Source organism: Euprymna scolopes, chromosome 27 (assembly GCF_053919585.1).
Source record: "Euprymna scolopes isolate OS-2025 chromosome 27, ASM5391958v1, whole genome shotgun sequence".
Taxonomy (NCBI): domain Eukaryota; kingdom Metazoa; phylum Mollusca; class Cephalopoda; order Sepiida; family Sepiolidae; genus Euprymna; species Euprymna scolopes.
In genome coordinates this window covers 71,162,342-71,184,005 of record NC_136508.1, presented here as the reverse complement: position 1 = coordinate 71,184,005, position 21,664 = coordinate 71,162,342, and the positions used below count along the sequence as shown (strand labels likewise).

The window sequence follows — 21,664 nt, the reverse complement described above, 5'->3', positions numbered from 1 at the left end:
TGCCCTAAAATCCGGACAGTTTTGCGCTTTAATGCACAGCTCAACGAAGTTTACGGTCATGGTTATGGTAATTAGTGTGGTTTAATGAGGGTCATACGACGCCACCTCAAAGCTTAAAAGTCAACTGGAAAGTCAACACCAAACCTTGGTGTGCTGAAGAGTGTGGTGATATCCTGGTGCAATTAGGTGATCGCTAGCAGACCCTGGGCGTGGCAGCAGGATTTGACGCCGGTCCACAGGTTCAAAGAGTCTCAAGCTTGGGGTTAGAAGGAGTGCTACGAGTTTGTACTCTATTCTAACTGGGCCCTCTCCCCCCATCCCCCGACCTGAACCTGATGGTTTACTTCGTTTTCTAATACATCGAGAACATCACCAACATGAGTTCACACAATACCAAATCCAGCCTGATCGCTTCCATTTGCTGAATATTAGACGAGCTCCCGCCAGCGCTCGTTGAAAAGGCATGCTCCAAGTTCCGACCCAAATCGAGGTGGTGGTTGAATATATCTCATCTATACTATATAATCAAGTAACCTGAATTGATTTTTTTTTCAATAAAAGTTTTCTGTTAGACGACACATCCATCGCTTTACCCTGTAAAATGACTTTTTTTAGAAGTAATTTTGGTAGATGTAATGTACGATGCTCAACGTACTCCAATACGGTGTAAAGTAGATAGATATTTGTCTATTAAACTTTTAGAAATTTTTATGAAGTAGTATAAATACCCGCTGTCTTCTCAAAAAACAAACAAACAATTTAAAATTTTCAAAAGTAATACTCACTTTTTCTTAAACTATTCTAAGTAGACTATATGATAAATCTTGTTAAAATAATATTTTCACCAATTATTACCACACCATTATTTTTGTTTGCTTACGGGTGTATTACTATGCCAAAACGAACTATCATATGACTGTCAAGCCACAATAAATAAAATAATTTTTTCACCTATCATAATTAAAATAACATTAAAACAGGTTATGCATATGTAATTCTATAACAGTAGAACCCCGTATGCGGCGGCCTACGGTAGTTTTTTTTGTTAGGTTGCAATGTGTAATATAGTGTTTTCCGCCCCCTGGTTACGATATTTGTCTCGCCTTACCATGTAATATATAATGTTATTTGATTATAAATGTGTGTATTATAAAACTTACTGCACTTTATTATTAAGATGTAATGCTGTATCCAGGGTGATACTGTATGTAAAATCACATTTAAACATACTGACTATATAGTAATCTACAAAACCTATAGACATATTTATATTTTCTGATTTTCATATTTTCTATTTAAAAGTCTCTAATAAATCATTATTCTGTAACACAGGATGACCCCCAAAAAACGTGTCCCAAATCTAATTAGGCCGCGTTTTTTAGTGTTTTGTTCAAATGAAATGAACTTTGATCATAACTAGTTTATTATATTAAAAACATTACATCAAAACACTAGGGCCTTTGGACTTTTTTCCCCGTTCTACAACATATAGTAGTGATTTTGCGCGTCTGTGGAACTGTGTTCCGTTTGCCTGTTTCCCACATGACTACAACCCGGATGTCTTCAAATCGAACATAAACAAATTTCTGATTAACCGCCCCCTTAAGTAAGACACTTTATCAAATATCTAATATAAATCTACTGCACGCGCAATAACCCTTATCCCCGAGTGGCTTCCGGGCCTTTATAATTGATGACTACCTTGTAAAAAAAAATGTAAGAAAGGAGACTTTAGTGTCATCAGCTTGAATCAACATCGCAGCCTACCTCCTACCGCGTCTTCTACCAGTAGAGTTATCGAGAGATAATTAAGAAAAATTTAATAGAAAAGACATAAAAAATAAACTGAATTTAGGCATGCGCAAAAAAATTTAAAATATGTCAGCAAGTTGAAATGAACAGTTTGCATTTCAACCTGTGGATATACGATTTGTTTATTCATTAAAACAAAGAGTTCACTTGTTATTAATCATCCTTTGTATTTAAGTGATATTTTGTATTAATTACCGTGTTATGCGACCAGAAGCGTAAGAGTATATCGGTTTAATATTTAAACAAGGCAGACACACATAGTCTAGTGCTTTGTTTATATAGATTAAAACATTCTTTTGTTATATCTATTTAGCTATCTCCTCCTGAGAGCAAATTTAACTACAGTGTCTATTTCAATGCGGGGAAATTCAGCTCCCTAAAATAGGTACTCTGAATTAAGAGAAACTTGACCTTAATCTAGAATGAGCTTATTTTCACCAGAGGAACGCACAGATAATACAGTCTAAGACTTTGTTATTTTTCTTTAATTTAGGCAAAAACATAATGATAGGCGTATTTTGTCATTCCAACTGATTGTTAATTGCGTTTATACATCCCTTAAGAGAATCTGTGCATTCATCTATCCATGGGTATGTCACATTTTCATTTGAAATAATGTAATCGTTGGCATCATAGTTAAATTTCATGCTGAGTGATTCCATTCCATATTTAGGTTAAACGAGTCAACTTCCGGTGTCTTTACGTTACGCACTGAATTATCCAACATACTCCAATTATTCATTATTAAGTATTAAATCCAGGTTGTTTTTCCCGAAAATTTCAATATTGTACAGGAACTTGTCTCTTACTCACGAAAAATTATTCGTTATATGTAACTTGAGTTTTCTATTCTAATGTTTATCTATTTATTTCTATTGTAGATAGACGCGACGAGGGAATGAACTTGTAAGCAATAGGTATGTTAAATGTGTTTTTTATCCTTGAATTTTGATTAATTATTCCCCATTGATATACATTGATATACATTACATTGCCCAATAGAGAGGGGAATGTATGTCACCCATTTGACTTGTTTTTAACCTAATTCAAAAGTGTATGTTTTAAAAGACAATAAATCAAAACATTGTTTATATGTCTATTCAATATATATTTTTATACATAAACACACACACATACATATTTATATATTTATATATATATATATACTTGCAATGTATATATCAATACATATATATCAATACATATATATATATATCTACATTTCTGTCTGTTTCTCTCTCTACATATATGTATATAATTATATATATATATATATATTCAAATAATGCATATAAAAATATATGCTTATATATATATATATATTCTGTGTAGCTTAATAGCCATATATATTTGATAACTTACTATATATGCATCATAATTTATTATATATATATATATATATATATATATATATGTATATATATATATCCTTATATATGGAGAGATAGAAAAGAACAAACAAAATTATGTATCGACGTTTCATCTGCATTTCAATACTTCCTTTAAAATATATATATACATATAGGAATATATATATATATATATATATATATATATATATATATATATATATATATATATAAGATATAAAAGGGACGAGATGGTTTTTAAATGCTAAACTTCTATAAATACACACTGGTGTTAATATGCGACATCATTTTTTTTTAATTTATTATCGACTTTTCAATTCTATATTATAAATTATATTCTGGTGACTAATATTTCAGAATAATAGTGTAAAAATTTGGACACAAATGAGGCATAAACCCTAATGCCTCTGTACTTTATTATGGTTGGATTCCAGAGATATTCGGCTTTGTATTTTTAGTTTGATATCTGTTAGGAGGAACTGTATAAACGAGGATTACCTGGATAAAATTATCTCCAATAGGATTTAACTTATGTCTTAAAATATATTTAAAATTCACGAAAATCAAAATCTAAATTAAAACCCATCATTATTAAGATAATTTTGCAGTAGTCCTAGGTTGTAAGTGGCGTGTATAATTTTTCTGAAATATATGTCGTTATCATCTTAAATATGCATGTGTGTTGGGGGTAATAAAGCCATCTATGGCAAAATTTTCAGAACTTATTTAAAAGGTCTACTTAAGAATACAGCACTGTGTTACTATATATTGCTAATAGATACGTACAAATTATGTAGATGTATAATAGAATATATACATATATATGTGTGTGTGTGTATGTCCGTGTCTGTGGTCCTGTGCGTGTCTGTGTCTGCGGCTGTGTCTGTGTGCCTATGACAGTGTACTGTTTCATGATCTCTATTTTTCCTACCTGAAGAGGCTCTTGCCATTGGTTGTAATGACTGGTAGACTATATTTGTGAGCCTTTATTAGCTATTGATCCAAGAGATAGAAAAGTCCAATTCCAAACCCGCGGAGTTCGAGATCTTATTGAATAAAACAAATCATATTTCCTTGTTTAAACTCTGCAATCGGATAGGTAGTTTGCTCTAAGTGAGACAATTCTCAAAGATTATTAGAAATTGAGCTAGGTAGGTTATTACTTGAAACAATGTCTGTTAAATTGTCACTTGAACCACGATCTGGTAAATTGTTACTTGAACCACGATCTGGTAAATTGTCACTTGAACCACGATCTGGTAAATTGTTACTTGAACCACGATCTGGTAAATTACTGGAGAATCCTGCACTTAGAACAATGTCTACTCACATTAACTATGCATTTCCATTGCATTCAGAGTTGTTGGCAATCTAGAGTGTGTGGACAACGGTACGCAAGTTATGCTCACTGTCTATTTATTCACGTGTAAGTTGTTATATTACAGATTCTGAGGCTTAATGTAAAACAAGTCCTGTGCCTCCTTGTGATTGGCGACGTAACAGTTGTGTATACACTTGTGACTAAACCATATAATTTGAAATCAATATAACTGATCATGTTTAAATTTAATTTGTTATTATAGAATACTTTCATATTTAGCACTTTCATTTAATATTATATGAAATTTAGTTAGTAGAATGGCAATTTTAGTCGTGTTTTTTTTTACATTAATCTTATGGGGCTAATATAACTAAACTAGCCAAACAAATGATATATGCTGCTTGGGAAAATATAATACTACCAGGGCAATCCATGCTTTTTGGTCACAAAATATTATCGAATGATATTTGATTTTGTGCAGAATTCGTATTTATTGGCAGCAAAGAAAGCATAATCTTTGCTTTCTTGATGACAGTATGTTTGTAGTATTTCTACTATACTCTCTGCTGGTCCTGTGATCACATTGAAAACATAGGTGAGGTGGCCTTTTGCGCCCTGTGCTTCCTGGTGCTGGTGCAGTTAGTGGCTCTTTATTCGAAGTGTCATCGGAAGAGGCATAGCCTGCTTTTATACTTGGTGCCGCTTCACCTAGTCTCCCTCCAACTGTCATATTGTTTTACTCGCATTCTCTGAAGACATGTCAGAACAGACTGTTCAGGTGCATAGGCCCACTGTGGGTTGCAGATCTTTCATATTGCGTGGCGTTCCGTCGACCGATATGTTTTGTATACTGGTATTATCTGTCACACCCCTCACCCCATGCTTCGTTGTATGTCTTTTTTTACATGGAGGTCGGCACTTATCAAGGCCCGGAGCCCGCTTAGGGGATTAGGGTTATTGCGTGTTGTTGCGTGTACTGTAATCAATGAGATAGTATCGTAGTAATCATTAGTATTGGATATTTGATGTTGACCAGATAAACCTTTACTCACACTCGCTCACCCGTTTCGAAGAAAGTTATCTGTTGTTTGCACTGTTGTTCAATGGATTCCTTTCACTAATAGCAATACATGCTGTACATATTATCTTTTTGCGTGACGTCATCGGCATCTTTGATATCAGTATTTTTCACCGTTTTTTGGCTACACTCGAAATGGAAGTTTGATTCCTCGTTCATCTAGGAAGGTTTAAATAAAACCGCCCCGAAAAGCATTAGCGTTATCTGTCAGAATCTCTGTCGGCTGACGCCACTTATAGAAAGCGCCCTCAACTATTTGAGAATATTTTTCGTACTTTCGCGAGGAAAGCATCGCATAATTGCAAACTTAGCGTGATCGAATTCAATCAGTGTCAAATGAGAGGATCCATTTTAGTGGGAAATATACATCGCCACATGATGTCATGTTTGAAATTTAAAGCTCTGATTAATGCATGAGCGGCGGATCGATCGACTGACAGTATTCATACTTTTGATAATGGTTTATACGACCAATATGTTTTGTCAAAGTAATGTGTTCATCTTACACCAGGATGGCGGCTTTTTTTGTGAACAATATCTGCCCAAGCCCGACTGAGCTACAGGGTGTAGTGCAGGAATGACACACAAGCTCTTAATTGCACTATACACCGCTGTGTCCCTTTTGTCAGTTGATCTACCTTGTTTGGCCTAGATTTGATAAAGGATATATTTATCGACAGCGCGTATTCCTTCATCAATTTTATCATTTTCGAATGAGCATCTCTTTCGTAGATTTGATTTGGACCTTGGTTCTGTCGGTATGAATATCAGAGATGCTGGTATGAACATAAGCAATATCAATGATCCGTTGCAGCTTTCAGAGAAATGCCAAGTGTTTTTCTTTTTAATAATAGTATGGAGTATATCAAAGTTAAAATGTTAGGAGTCTTTTTTCTGTATGTAACTAGCAAGCATGCTCTAGCACAACCCAATCATATACCAACAAGACGTCGGTAGCAAGAAAGCTTCAACCATACACTAAGGTATTGATCATCGACGCATCATAAGTCCTGCGTCAAGACTTCTTTTGAACAATGAAAAAAACCTCTGTAATCATAGTGTTGCGAGGTGCGTCATACATTTTTCATTCTACCAATTGGTGACGTCAGATATACACGTAATCAGTATAAGCAGGTGTTATCGCCTGTCTATTCAAGTCCTTCATAAAATAAGCATCAAATCTTTACATAATGGAAAGTGCCACTTTGAGTTTGATTTACATGCAGGTCAGGCAATACCTTGTCTCTTGATTCGTACTCTGTGACAAAGTCATTGTGATTGGAGTAATTTACTTGGAAAGTCAAACATTCGATCCTGCACGCCGCCATTCTTCTAACTTGTCGATGAATACGTCTGCATTGGTCATATATGGATTTAAGAGCTCATTTTGTTTCCGGTAGTCGAGCACAGACAATTCCTGTTGTTTATTAACTAACGATATAACGGGATCAGGCCCTTTGCGGACCAAAATTCTTCCTCTGGATAAAGAATAACGACCCATTAGCAATCCTAGTTTGTAGTTTTGCATGAGCCTGAACAGGGAGGTTACACCCCGGTACTTTTTTGTACCTCTCCCATGCCACTACATAATATCGTGCGTTTGCCGAACTCTGCGCGAAAGTCAAGCTGTTTCTGCTCTATTGTCGCATTTAGAGCCATACATCCTGAGCAAAATGTACTTTGCCTCCTTCATCAATATGCACACCGCTAAATTTCTTGATAAAGTCTCTCCCCAGAATAAAAACAAATCCCAATGGTGTTCTGTTGATCATCAGCATGCCAGTTCATGCAGACATTTTCTGCCTGCCGTCAGAATCGCGGTACCTTTTTCTTACTTTAGGTTGACATTACAATCCACTAAAAACAGATGAGAAATGCACAGAATCGACCAACTATATCTGATCTAGCACATTGATTTTACTTTATCACAGAGGAGAACTTTTTCTAGCTTATGTGGAGAGAGAGAGAGAGAGGCTGTCATCTCGCCTCTTGCCTCGTTTCAAGGACACCGTGACGCGACATGTCCTTATTGCTGGCACTGATAGCAATGTATCTCTTGTTGTGATGTGCTGCCGAAAGTTACTGGCAAAGTGATTGGGGACACCACGATTGTGACACTGCACTGCGACTGCGTCTTGCTACTTGGAGGATGATAGTGCGTCACCATGCACATGAGGAAGAATTCTATGTTTCTCATCCACCTCTTCCTTTTTTGTCATGAGAGTCTGTGTTCTAAAAATAATATTTTTATGGATTATGTTATATATACTTAAGTACCTACGCAATTGTTGTCTAACGAAGACGGTGAGTTCTGACACGAAAACGCAACTGATCCATCGGTAACCTTATTCGTCAAAGGCTTCTTCGAGGTGTACAAAACGAGATATAAGCCTTCGAATACAACAAAACTGCTCTGTGCAAAAACCACGAAACGGGCTTGTTTCAGCTTCGTTTAATCTTTTCTCTGATCATAGGTTGGCTGTCCGTATCTTGACAGAGAACCACTTCTAAAGCTGAATGGTAAAACATCCTCGGTGCTGTCAACACCGCAAAGTTCCCACGCCAGCTCCACCTGATTAAACCACCCGGGCACTGTCTGATCGGGTGAGACGCCATGAAATTCGAGAATCAACCGAATGTCAACTGCGTTGCCTGCAATTTGCATTTCCTTATCTGTTAGGCAAGGTAATTTGCTCTGTAGAGTTTATAGAATTTGGGGATTACAGCACCAGAAATCGATGCAAAATGGACATTTCTCATGGATTACAATATTGTTCCATATGCACCCGTGTCTGTTTCTGACGGTGGTTCACACATTAAGCCTGAGCACAAACTGTCCCGTTTCTCTTAGGATTTGGCCGTTTTTTTTTGTTTTGCCACCGTTGCCATTTATCGTCCACCTCAAAAATATACTACGCCTCTTGCATCTTCCTCTTCTGTTGGTTTTCCCGCGCTGAAAGCAATGAAATCATATATATTTTGCTTTTTTTGGATTAGGTTTTTGTCGCATTACCACATCAGAAAGCGGCCCCCCCCTTTGCATAAATAAAACACGTGTTGTACAATTCGGGATTTTGTTTCGTATTTTAAGTTTTATTGTTAATTGGTAAACTTACACCATAATAACCTTTATATACCCGTTCCTCTAATGGCATCCAAGTTAAACGACGGCGAGCCTGGTCACTACTACAATGAGTTTTCATATGACAATGATAAGCGCTGTTCGTGTTCATTGAAAATCTTGGCATTGTTTCCAGCTGTTCTGTATTTCTCTTTGCTCTTGTCATCAAGAAGTGCCGAATTAGAAGTGAGTTTTACGATTTCGCAATCCTTGCTTAACAATTATACGAACAGCAACTTTTACAAGATTACCCATTGTCTCTTTTTTTGTGACATGTAAAACTTTTACCTCAAGGCGTTCAGCTGTGAACGGAACGACGTACAAAAGGACAAAAATATTCTCATAATTTATGAAAACATGCATAAGATGCAGTTTTTTCATTGCGGAGTATTATCCTCATCTTTTTTAGTTGTTGATTTACGACGTTTCGGCCAACTATTCCCCTTGCCTTTGTCAGGTGGTAACTGCGATGAGGTAGGAACTCATCATGTTTTGGCCAAGTAAGCATCTCGCTAGCTTTGTGTAGGATTGAAACCGCAGGCTTCAGACAATGCTAACCTGGAATTGTAGTGATTCAACGTCTGTATCCACTGCGCTTCAGAGCCCGTAGCGCATTGGATAGAGACATTTAATCTCTACAGTTCAAGCGGTTTACTTGGCAAAATAAAAAAAGATTTAAAAAAAACGTGGTGAGACGACAACGACTATGAAAGACAGTACTTGCTGAGAATGCTGTTGGAAAATTTGGAGTTTCTATCCCGTCGCGGTTGCCACCTGGCGAAGGCCAGAGGAATAGTTGGCCGAAACGTCGTTAAACAACAACTACAAAAGATGCGGATAATAGTCGGCAATAAATAAATTAATAAATATTACTCATCTCAATAATGAATTAATATTAACAAAATATTATATGTATAAGTTATATTCAGTTCTAAGTAGCAAACATTTTTCATTCAATTCTTAATAGGTTAAATAATAATTCACCTGTGCATTTCTATCCGATAATAATTGATTAGCCAGAGTGCTGCAGTAAACTTAGCGAGGCGACCGACGACCACGAGAGGGCCGGATGTAGCCATAGAAAGATTGTTACAGATATCTGATCCAAAATTATCTTATATTATTATGTTGTTTGTTCACAATAAACTATACAATATCGGAATCTGAATGTCCTCTTATATCACACGAATACACAAATCAATCAGGGCTACACTTGTATCAGGCAATAAACGCACTTCGGGTCAAAACTAGTAGAAAATAATTATATAAGCAAATGGTTCGAACAATTGCGTATACTTCAAAACATACTGCTAGGAAACAACATATAACTATGTATCTGAATTTAATCTGATCACATTTAGAATAGTTTATTAATGTTATTTTTTCCGTTTCTCGTTGATTCTTATGTGATGTGGATTAAATGCCGTTAAATGTATTGGAATTCTTTCCTTGTATTAGAAAGTTGGCTTTAGAATTATTAATGAAAATGCGAAATATTCCCTTTAAAATTATTAATTGACAATGTGATGTGTTCACTTTGAAATTATTAATTGACAATGTGATATGTTCACTTTGAAATTATTAATTGACAATGTGATATGTTCATTTTGAAATTATTAATTGACAATGCGATATGTTCCCTTTGAAATTATTAATTGGCAATGCGATATGTTCCCTTGGAAATGATTAATTGACAATGTAGTATGTTCCCTTTGAAATTATTAATTGACAATGTGATATGTTCACTTTGAAATTATTAATTGGCAATGTGATATGTTCCCTTTGAAATAATTAATTGACAATGTGATATGTTCACTTGAAATTATTAATTGACAATGTTATATGTTCCGTATGAAATATTTAATTGACAATACGATATGTTTACTTTGAAATTATTAATCGACAATGCGATATGTTCCCTTAGAAATTATTAATTGACAATGCGATATGTTTACTTTGAAATTATTAATTAGCAATGTGATATGTTCACTTAGAAATTATTAATTGACAATGCGATATGTTCCCTTTGAAATTATTAATTGGCAATGCGATATGTTCCCTTTGAAATAATTAATTGACAGTGTGATATGTTCACTTTGAAAATATTACTTGACAATGCGATATGTTCCCTTTGAAATTATTAATTGACAATGTGATATGTTCCCTTTGAAATTATTAATTGACAATGTTATATGTTCCCTTTGAAATTATTAATTGACAATCTGATATGTTCTCTTTGAAATAATTAATTGACAATGTGATATGTTCACTTTGAAATTAATTATTGACAATGTGATATGTTCCCTTTGAAATAATTAATTGACAATGCGATATGTTCCCTTTGAAATTATTAATTGACAATGCGATATGTTCCCTTTGAAATTATTAATTGACGATGTGATATGTTCCGTTTGAAATTATTAATTGACAATGTAGTATGTTCCCTTTGAAATTATTAATTGACAATGTGATATGTTCACTTTGAATTAATAAATTGACAATGTGATATGTTCACTTTGAAATAATAAAATGACAATGTGATATGTTCACTTTTAAATTATTAATTGACAATGTGATATGTTCCGTTTGAAATTATTAATTGACAATGCGATATGTTCCCTTTGAAATTATTAATCGACAATATGATATGTTCACTTTGAAATTATTAATTGACAATGTTATATTTTCCATTTTAAAATTATTAATTGACAATGTGATATGTTCACTTTGAAATAATTAATAGACAATGTGATATGTTCCCTTTGAAATAATTAATTGACAATGTGATATGTTCACTTTGAAATTATTAATTGACAATGTGATATGTTCACTTTGAAATTATTAATTGACAATGTGATATGTTCACTTAGAAATTATTAATTGACAATGCGATATGTTCCCTTTGAAATTATTAATTGACAATGTGATATGTTCCGTTTGAAATTATTAATTGACAATGTGATATGTTCACTTTGAAATTATTAATTGACAATGCGATATGTTCCCTTTGAAATTATTAATTGGCAATGCGATATGTTCCCTTTGAAATTATTTATTGACACTGTGATATGTTCCGTTTGAAATTATTAATTGACAATGTAATATGTTCACTTTGAAATTATTAATTGACAATGTGAAATAATCACAGCATAAATTAATTTCATATTGCATATGAACTTTTTCCATTGCAACATCGTTTACTGCTAAAATATTGTAGTTACTAATTCTGTTTCAAATATACAACGTAAGCTGCCACCGCAAAATTTTCACAAAAAACAATCGTCATCCTAGAACCACTATAAAGAATTTCCCCTACTCTTTATCGGCGTTTAAACGTAGACGTGAATTCCTTGACGAAAATGTATCTTTCTAAAACTACCAGCCTAAACCTGGCTACAATATTTTCGTTTTCAAGTCCAATGTAAACAATTTCTTGTTGAATTGTCCTCTTAAATAATCTAGTTATGCTAAATTTCCACTGTTTACGATTACTACGATGTTATCACAGCGATGGCTTGTATCCCTTATCCTCGAGTGGCCCCTTGACCTTGATAAGCGGTAACCCCGTCATAAAAAGGAGCAATTAATTATACTGATTCGTCAATATTTCATCTTGGCCATCATTACAACTCTTAATTTTTAGATCGCGTATCTGAATATTTCATACCGCTCAGCATCCCTTTCTATCTGATACGCTCACCAATCGTAAACCTAATATTCAACATTTCGAAAGCTCCTGTTTACAATAATAGAACGCCCATGTTGCCGTTTTATTGGTGTAGCGTGTTGCAATGTGATGTGTGGAACACTAAACAATCATCTTATACCAACGGGGAACGACTCGACATACAAAAATTTAGCGTAACTATGCTCTAGGGATTAAGTTGTAAATGAGTTGCACCAAAGAACATGACCTAACCTTCTACTCAGAGCTTCTTGATTCGAGTTTCACGTGTACACTAGTAGGCATAGGATTATGCCATCCCTTTCATCTATTAAATGTGTGTACAATTAGATTTATAAAACTGAGATTTGGTGTAATATTTAACGTCTGAATGTCCCCTTAAATAATCTAATTGTGTCATTAAGTAGCTCATTATTATTTAGTACTTAATAGCTGTGATCATTTTATGTATCAATCAATGTTGCCATGCATTAAATATTGTGCACTATTCAAAAACACAACTCGAAATTTAAAACTTAGATGTAAACCTCATAATTCCCTGCTCTATTTGCGGTTAGTAATAAATCTATTTCCCATCGCATAGGCATTATTTATAAAATAAGAAAAAAAAGTAAAAATATATATAATGACTGTTTAAAATTAGGAAGATGATAATAACGACGATGACGTAGAAGATATACAAATAGAGGAAGACGACGGAGTATATATATATATATATATATATATATATATATATGTATATATATATATATATATATATATATATGTATATATATATATATATATATATATATATATATATATATATATATATATATATAAACCGAAACTGTGGAAATTCCACAGGGGACTCATTCATATGTAATATATTGATGTCGGCATTTTGTAGATGTTCATCGTAAATGGGGGCACTCTTATATTATTGTAGCGTTTTCGTTTAAACTGCAAAAGTATTTATATTAGTTAGCATGAAAGCCCAACAAAGCCCAGTCGTAAAGTATGCTTGAATATGCAAGTAAACATGTAAGTTTTTTTTTATTTAAAAAAATAGATGAATAAGTGTTATCAGCTATAGTCGAAACCGAAACCAAACTCATGAAGAATTTTTGGTAAAATTATGTCTGACAAAAAAAATTGGAAGTACAAAACAATCAAACGACACTGATGTCAGTGTGACACAGAAAATAACACGCACTCTATCGTGTGTATATATATATATATATATATATATATATATATATATATATATACTAGCATTTCACCCCGGCGTTGCCCGGATGTTTGGATGTATATGTTAAGCAAAAAAAATGCGGTCATTTTTTTTTAATTCTACCCCTATTATGACCCCTTAACATTTATTGTTTCAGGCTTAAATCAAGTTATTAAGTTAGATCAATGTCCAAGGAACTTATATCTAAAATTCCATGTTTCGTAGTGTTCTCAAAAGTCAAATCATTGAATTTTTGATCCCTTAACAGCCACATTTCTGACCGAAAACGGATCAAAAAGATTCCCCCAAATCTCAGTACCCTGTATATCAAATTTCGAGTCTGTAGTCTTAAAATTGACGAAGTTATTGCGTAGGGCAGTGTACACAGACAGACAAACAGACACACATGTTAACTTATATATATATATATATATATATATATATATGAAGACGTACAAAATGAAAAAAAGACATCACGTAGAAACGAAACGATGTAAAGAATAAATATTAAAATGTGTCCATGTTATTTCATAATGCTAAAACTATTTTGGATTGCAAGTTTATTAATGAAAATGTAATGAGTAACACGAAAGAAAACGTTGATACACTGGTTTCCATTAGATCAATGGAGTTAAGCAACGCTACAAAGAATCATAATGGGTGATTGTTTGTGAATTCCAGGTACTATATTCGCACTTATCTCGACATTGCCTCCTGTCGTCCTGAATTCTTGACACTTTACTGAAGCAGTGAAAATTAACGTAACGTGTGATTCGTAATTGCGCAACCCTTACCTTTGAATTACATGCGAAGCCACCGTTACAAGAGGTAGCTATTGTCTTCCGAGGCTGAGCAGATGCGAAAAGCCGATGGTGATTAACGATTATTCGAGAACAAACGGCTGCTTAAGATTCTCTAAATTTCATTACACCCCAGAGATGTTCGTCATTCATCAAGAATATTGACACGTTTCACCATGAAAAATCACAATTATACGATCGGTATTTTAATCAATCAAATCGGAGTCATTGAATCATACAATTCCAATTCAATAAACACTTTCAGAAAATAAGAAAACAAATTTCAAACGCATTTTTCTAGTAGATGAATTATGCACTATTCTCTAATGAAAATCAGGAACGATCGATTTTTATCTGTTTAACAGCTTTACGTTGCAGGATTGATTAAATAATGTCGCAGATCGATTAAAGGAGAGGTCATCAGTCTCAAAATGCGTTGCAGTAAGATCGTCTATCGTTAAAAAGAGAAACATAGTGATTGCGTTGTAACATATTTTATTTGATGAGAATAGATACTTACTGATGTATACTTTTAAAAATAAAATATACGAAACGTGGCACAAAATGACCAAAATTGGATGATGGTGTGTGTTTACCTATGAGGTGCATTCGATCAGTTTGCAAACATTTTGTACAGGCATTTTAAATAGCCAAAGACCCCTACAGATTCTGTAGGTTATTGATATACATCTTATGAGATGACTAACCAATTTTTATGATTTCAGATTAAAATTAGCCGGTACAGCAGACATTGGAATGCACCCAACTTAAGCTTGATTTTCAGAGCTGGTGAATTTCAAAAATGAAATCTGGACGTAGTGAAATTTAAGAAGAAGGATATGCAATAAAATTCGGTTTTATACTTGAAAAAAAAAATGCCACAGATATGTATTAAATGACTGCAACTGCTTTTTGACTATCTTTAATTAATCCAACATCAGTTTTTTTTTTAAGTAGCGTAAAAGATCCAAAGAAGACAGGCATGCAGTTTGGGATGAGAAGAGGTGTGTAGTGGGTAAATAATAACACCAGAATTGATTGGTCAAATAAAGAATTTCATGAATAAGGACTGTCGTGTGTCTATAGAGACAATAAGTGCATATTTTGATGCCAGTGTTGGAACTGTACACAATTATTCGCGAGGAACTTCAGGTGCGGTAGATTTGCACGAAGTTCGTGCCAAGGCTGCAGTCCACAACTACATCCATGTCACAAACTATTTTATTAATATAGGTCCCAGAGAGTTCCTTGCCCTCCCTATATTCCAGAACTTTTTCCTATGACTTTTTGGTTGTTCTCATGGCTCATAGAATACGTTAGAGGCTGGTAATCTGATACAATTAAGGAGATGAAAGGGACTGTGACGAGGGTCATTAACATGCTTTCACAAGCGGACTTCCATAGGACCTTTAAGAAATTATTTGATCGTCACAACAAGTGCATTGCAGGCCCAGGAGATTACTTCAAAGGGGACTAGAGTCTTATGCGTTTACTACCAATAAATGGCCTATAAGAAAAAGTCAAGCTAACTTTTGAAGCAGTGCAAATTCAGGGGACGTGTGGTTCGTAATTGCGCAACGCTTGCATTAGACTTACACGGGCAGTTACTGTTACAGGAGGTAGCCATGGTTTTCTGAGGATGAACAAATGCGAGAGATGATTATGATTAACGATTAATCGAGAACAAACTGCTATTTAAGATTCTCTAAAGTTCATTATACTCCAGAGATTTTCGTCATTTATCAAGAATATTGACACTCGTCACCATAAAAATCACAACTATCACGATCGCTATTTCAGTCAATTAAATTGCAGTCGGTGAATCATACTATTGCAAATCAATAAACCTGGAAACTGATTTAAGGTACATCGTAAGTCGCCTATCCCATTTTGGGTCTTGCGCCACATTTTTTATCTAACAGTTATTTTAAATAACTTAGTTTTTTTTTACAATAATACAATATTTCCTCCATGAATAACTTACGTAAAAACGGAAATTATAAGATATATACATGGTGTTGGGAGTTAAAAAAAACTCTTGTGCGAAGTGAGAATTGAGATATTTACAACGAATCATTATCTGTTAGTATAAGGAACGTCAACTGTTGCAGATAAGCAATGCTGTCAGTGGAAATGTCTCAACGAAAACTAATTTATTTAAACACCTCAAATGTTGGCCTACATCTCTAACAAAACAGTCAATATGCACCCTAATTTGGATCAGGAATGGGGATTATCGAACCCTTATTACTATTGAATAATGCTGCAGATCGATTAAAAAAAGTGCATCAATCAATAAAAGGCGTTTCAGTTACATTATCGTTAGGGGAAAAATATAAACTTTTTTATAGCGTTTCACGAATCAATTTGTATAGACATAAGACTTGAAGAATTAATGACGATAAATAAGGGTTATACTCATAAGCAGCTATAGGTTTTATAACTACAGCATGGCTTGGCGACCAACTAGTTATTAACAGTAACATCTGACGCTGCAATTCGAAAACGGATTGAGCTGATACCTAGAATAGTTTTCACCAACACAGAATAATTGTAAACATTTCTAAGACAAAAGCGTTTTTAAGTTCTTATCCATATTGGCATCAGCCTACACGAGTGTAACATCAATCTCTGGAGCAAGGAAAGGATAAGAGATGCCTTCAGCACTATATATGCCATCGTTTCTCGTAATTGACGAGAGTTGTAGCTCTTATTAGTGTATGGGCCAATATATTTAAGAGGTTATATGATGCCATAAACACTTTTAACATTATCCTTGTGCAAACCATCACGCTTTTGGTATAGGAATATTTCAGTCTCTCTTGCCCTCTCCCTCTCTCTCTCTCTCTCTCTCTATATATATATATATATATATATATATATTTAAATATATATATATATGTGTATATATATATATATATATTTGAGTTAAACAATTTGTATTTGTCAATTAAAAATCAGTTTCAAAAAGAAAACAAAATCCAATAGATTGTACTATCGTTTCAGAAACTATGTTAATTGTATTTAAATTGGCATGTGTGTGGGGGGAGTTTACTTTCTAGTTTCTTTCTGAAGTGATATTGGCCATGTCATAGCATGTCTATTATGATTAATTCTTGGTGTGATTAAAACTGATAGTTCTTGGAAAGTATAAAAATACATAGGTAAACTAAATAGTTAAAAGAAAAATGTATGAGTAATGGTGTCATACGGCAAAGTGACATCAATCAAAACATATTTTTCATTAGTATGTCTTCTAGTAATTTTAGTCTTCGTGTGAAATCGTCAAGGTACCGAGTTTTCCCATTGTTAGTTAAATATTTCTAATGTAGGACGATTGTAGGTTTTTATCATGGAAGATTATGTGTTGTTTTACAGTGTCGTCTAAATGGTAGGTAAATGGAAAAAGTTAATGGGTGCCATAATATACAACACGCCAGCCGAAATAAAATGACCCCTAAGCGAATTGAAATGTTATCCGACAAATTAGGAAAAAAGGAACTCGGTCGGGTTCGATCAGACGTACTTGAATAATGATTTGCTGCCAAAATATGCATATATATATATATATATATATATATATATATATATATATATATATATATATATATATATATATACTAGCAAATAGACCCATCGTTGTCTAGGATAAAATGAGGATCAACAAATGTTCCACCTTTGATACTTTTATTGTAACCGAAATCGCTGAAATAACCTGTTTTATTCAAACCGTTTGATTGCCTGATTAACAAAAGATACTTGGAAGACTAAGCCCAAATTACAGTGTAGTTTATACTGCACTGTAAAGAATCTACAGTTGATTGTATAAAATATCTTTACATAACAGCATCACTGAAAGTTGTAAATGCAAAAAGTCAGGTATCATGGTTCAGTTGTGCTCTAAACAGAAAGAATTATTTCGAACACGCCACTGCCTTATCAAATACACTAATTCTGATTTTATAGGCCGGGCCTTTCTGCTGGTGCGATGATATACCTTTCAAAATGAACTTGTGGTGTTATGTTGTATAAAAATGTTAATATTGGTCAAAAATATTTTGAGAAATGTTTCGGATTTTTTTAGAACAAATTATACATATTCAACACATTGATATATTTCATTTACTAGTTATGTATACGCTATTGGGATTTAAACTTAAACTTGCTGTGGATTCAAGAAATCTTGATAATAACTGTTTCTCTTCATTTTACTTCAGTTTAGGTTTTCAAGGTAATGTCCTCCTTGTTTGTGATATACACTTGATTTGTTTCATTTGGGGGTTGTGGGCCTTATCACAGCAAAAGGCTAAAAGATGGGAACTCTGACTTCAAATCTTACTGCTGCCTTGCAGTTTTCCTTAAAATGTTATGGGGCAACATCGAGAAAGAAAAGCCGTAATAGTTTACCTCACTGAGATTACTTTCGACCAGAAGTTGCGGCCTCCTCTGCTGCAAGTCGTCGCGGGTTCGCTCTACTGGACATGATCATTGGAGGTTCAGAAGGTGTCTACTTGATGTGAAACAGATACGGCACCTAAACTGCACAAGCAAGTTTGGAGTCAAGGTGGGAATCCTGTGGCGATGGATTGAGACTACGCCAACACCGACGGATAAAGCATTGAGGCCGCAACTAGTCATCGTCAAGACTGACGGGCTGCATAATGATGGTGATATATATATATATATATATATATATATATATATATATATATATATATATATCAGATATATAAGAATTCGATTATTCCATTATCTTTCTCTTTTCTCACAAACGTTGAGTAAAAATATTATTTTTCTTCTCACTTGTTTACCAATTAACTTATTTTTACTGTTGGTCATGCTGGATTTTAGGATATAAAATCATCTGGTATTGTTGTATTGTTGGTATCATAAAAGGGGGCCGTTTTATTATCGTCTAAATGTTGCTGTCTATTTGTTATATATTCATATCTAATTGTTCATATGCAGTTGCGCGTGTGTGTGTGTGTGGTATATGTATTTTGGGCATATCTTAACTTCATGTGTTGTTGGTCTTGTACACCTGGAATTCATCTTGTGTCTTGGAGGGGAGACTGGAAACCTGTTTTGGACAAATATTCATTCACTCCAAGATTATGATTGGTTTTTATATAGTTTTTATTCACCTTCCAGGTGTCGATCGCAGAAGAAGGGAAAGTGAATGTCTTTGCTTGCATCGTTACTTCATGGTCTTATTTTCACACACGTCAGCGTTTCCTCCCCAGGAAGGGGCGCCCTGTTAATCCGTCTGTTCTTCTCTACACCCAAACCCAAACTCACTGACTCCGGCTAACCTGATCACTTGACTCACACGCAGATCCGACCAGCTGATCGTCACTTTCGGTAAAACGTGTCTACAATACGATTTACTATATTTCTTTCTACTGTTCGACCTATTTCTTTACATTCTATGGAAGTATTCAGCTTACTATTGTATATGTAAGCAACGCCGAGCCTAACTAGTACCAGATGGGTGACCAGTTGGGAATTCTAGTCGCTGTATATGTACTCCGCTTATCTCGGCATCGTTTCCAGTCGTCCGGAATCTCCACTTGACAATAGAATTTAACAACACCGACTCAGGAGAGGTGCATTGTGGTATTGCAAAAATTAGCAAAAAATCTAAGGGCAGGTACACTTGGAGTGAGTATCCATAGTCTTTGAATAGAGGTGACCATATCTGTAAACTCTTTTTATATTTATGAATTCATTCTACTTTTCGATATCCCACCTAAATGATATATGCGTCTTTGCATACGCATTTTTTTTTAAATGGATACAGACAAACATATATAATTTGAGACCTTGGATGCCTGCTTGGAGGAACCTGAATGTCTACTGTGAAAAACCTTAATACCTACTAGAAAAAAACAATAGGAACTGGAGAAAATTTGAATGCCTATTTGATATTGTCGTCGAGTTTCTAAAGTCTCATTTATACAGATTCTGTTCTCGAGTTGATAAAATCTATCTTGCCGGGTTTTGTCAGAACAGCCTAAGATGCACACACTTCCCCCTAAATATATTCGAAGCACACAAAAATATCCTGCTCTATGGCTTATACGAGTATTGACGCACTTTTTATAAGTGATATTTCATATATATATATATATATATATATATATATATATATATATGTATATATATATATATATATATATATATATATATAAATTTGTAAATGTACAAAAAACATACACCCCTCTTAAAATAATAAAAATAATATACGACAAAATCCCAGGGACCACTTTCAACCAACAAACTCACCAAGAGTCCAAGTGTCCTGTATATTTAAAACTTCTTTGGATTGGAATTGCTGGTCAGTGTCTGGGCAGACGGATTATTGAGTCGATAAAAAAGTATTTCCCGTTTGTTGTGTTACGGCTGTTTTTATTTTTGTTGTTGTTTTTTTTTGTGTGAACTCTGCATTTCCCCTGATCACGAAAGACAAAAAATATCATTTATAAATTCAATGTCCAGCGAGATGTTTGTTATGTGTGTTGAAGCTTCTTTAATTTGTAGACACGAATCAACCAACATATTAGAATAGAAAAAGACTAGGCAAGCCACGAAGTTTTTGCCCTCTGTCAGTGTCGGAATCTGCCATTGACCAACATCTAATTGAAAATCCAGCTTGTGCCAATACCTATAAAATCGACTGTTTCAGAATATTGCTGCGAGCTGAATTTAAAAATTATTTAACGATTTTGGAGTTAGTCTTATTGTTTAACGCAGGGCTTTGCTTTGCCGACAGAAAGAATTTGTTTAATCATTAGAATTGCGCGGAAATATATTTGTATCGTTCTCATACCTGCTCTATCTAAATTGTACATGTATTTTATATAATTTTACGTATATTTTACACGAATTCTATTCGTCTTTTTTACTCATATATCCCCGAGTATTTGCTCTTGCATAACAAGTTAATTGGCTCTTTTGCATCATTTGATATACTAACGATTATCTCTTGATGAGTTTGTTGGTGAAAGGACTCCTACAGATTTTTTCTATAATATTTTTAAAACGTTGTATGTGTGTGTGCGTATGGATATATATATATATATGTGTGTGTGTGTGTATGTGTGTTGTGTGTGTATGTATATGTGCTTTGTGTGTATGGCGTTTGCTAGAGAGACGGAGAGAATAAGATAATAGTAGATAGACATATAGAAATAGATACGTCTACAGAGAGAGGCAGTTGGAAAAAAGGAATGCCAATGTGATTGTATTAAAATATTTTCTTTCTGAT

The 21,664-nt window shown here is 34.1% G+C and overlaps 1 protein-coding gene across 1 annotated transcript in view; it reads left to right on the top strand.

The window, feature by feature from the left end:
- LOC145248915 (sex peptide receptor-like) overlaps positions 1–21,664 on the top strand; it is a 1,158,544-nt gene that overhangs the window by 786,779 nt on the left and 350,101 nt on the right. The window contains exon 6 of the mRNA XM_080110699.1: positions 2,694–2,729. The gene's annotated coding sequence lies outside the window, so the exon portion shown is untranslated. The remainder of the gene's footprint in view (positions 1–2,693; positions 2,730–21,664) is intronic.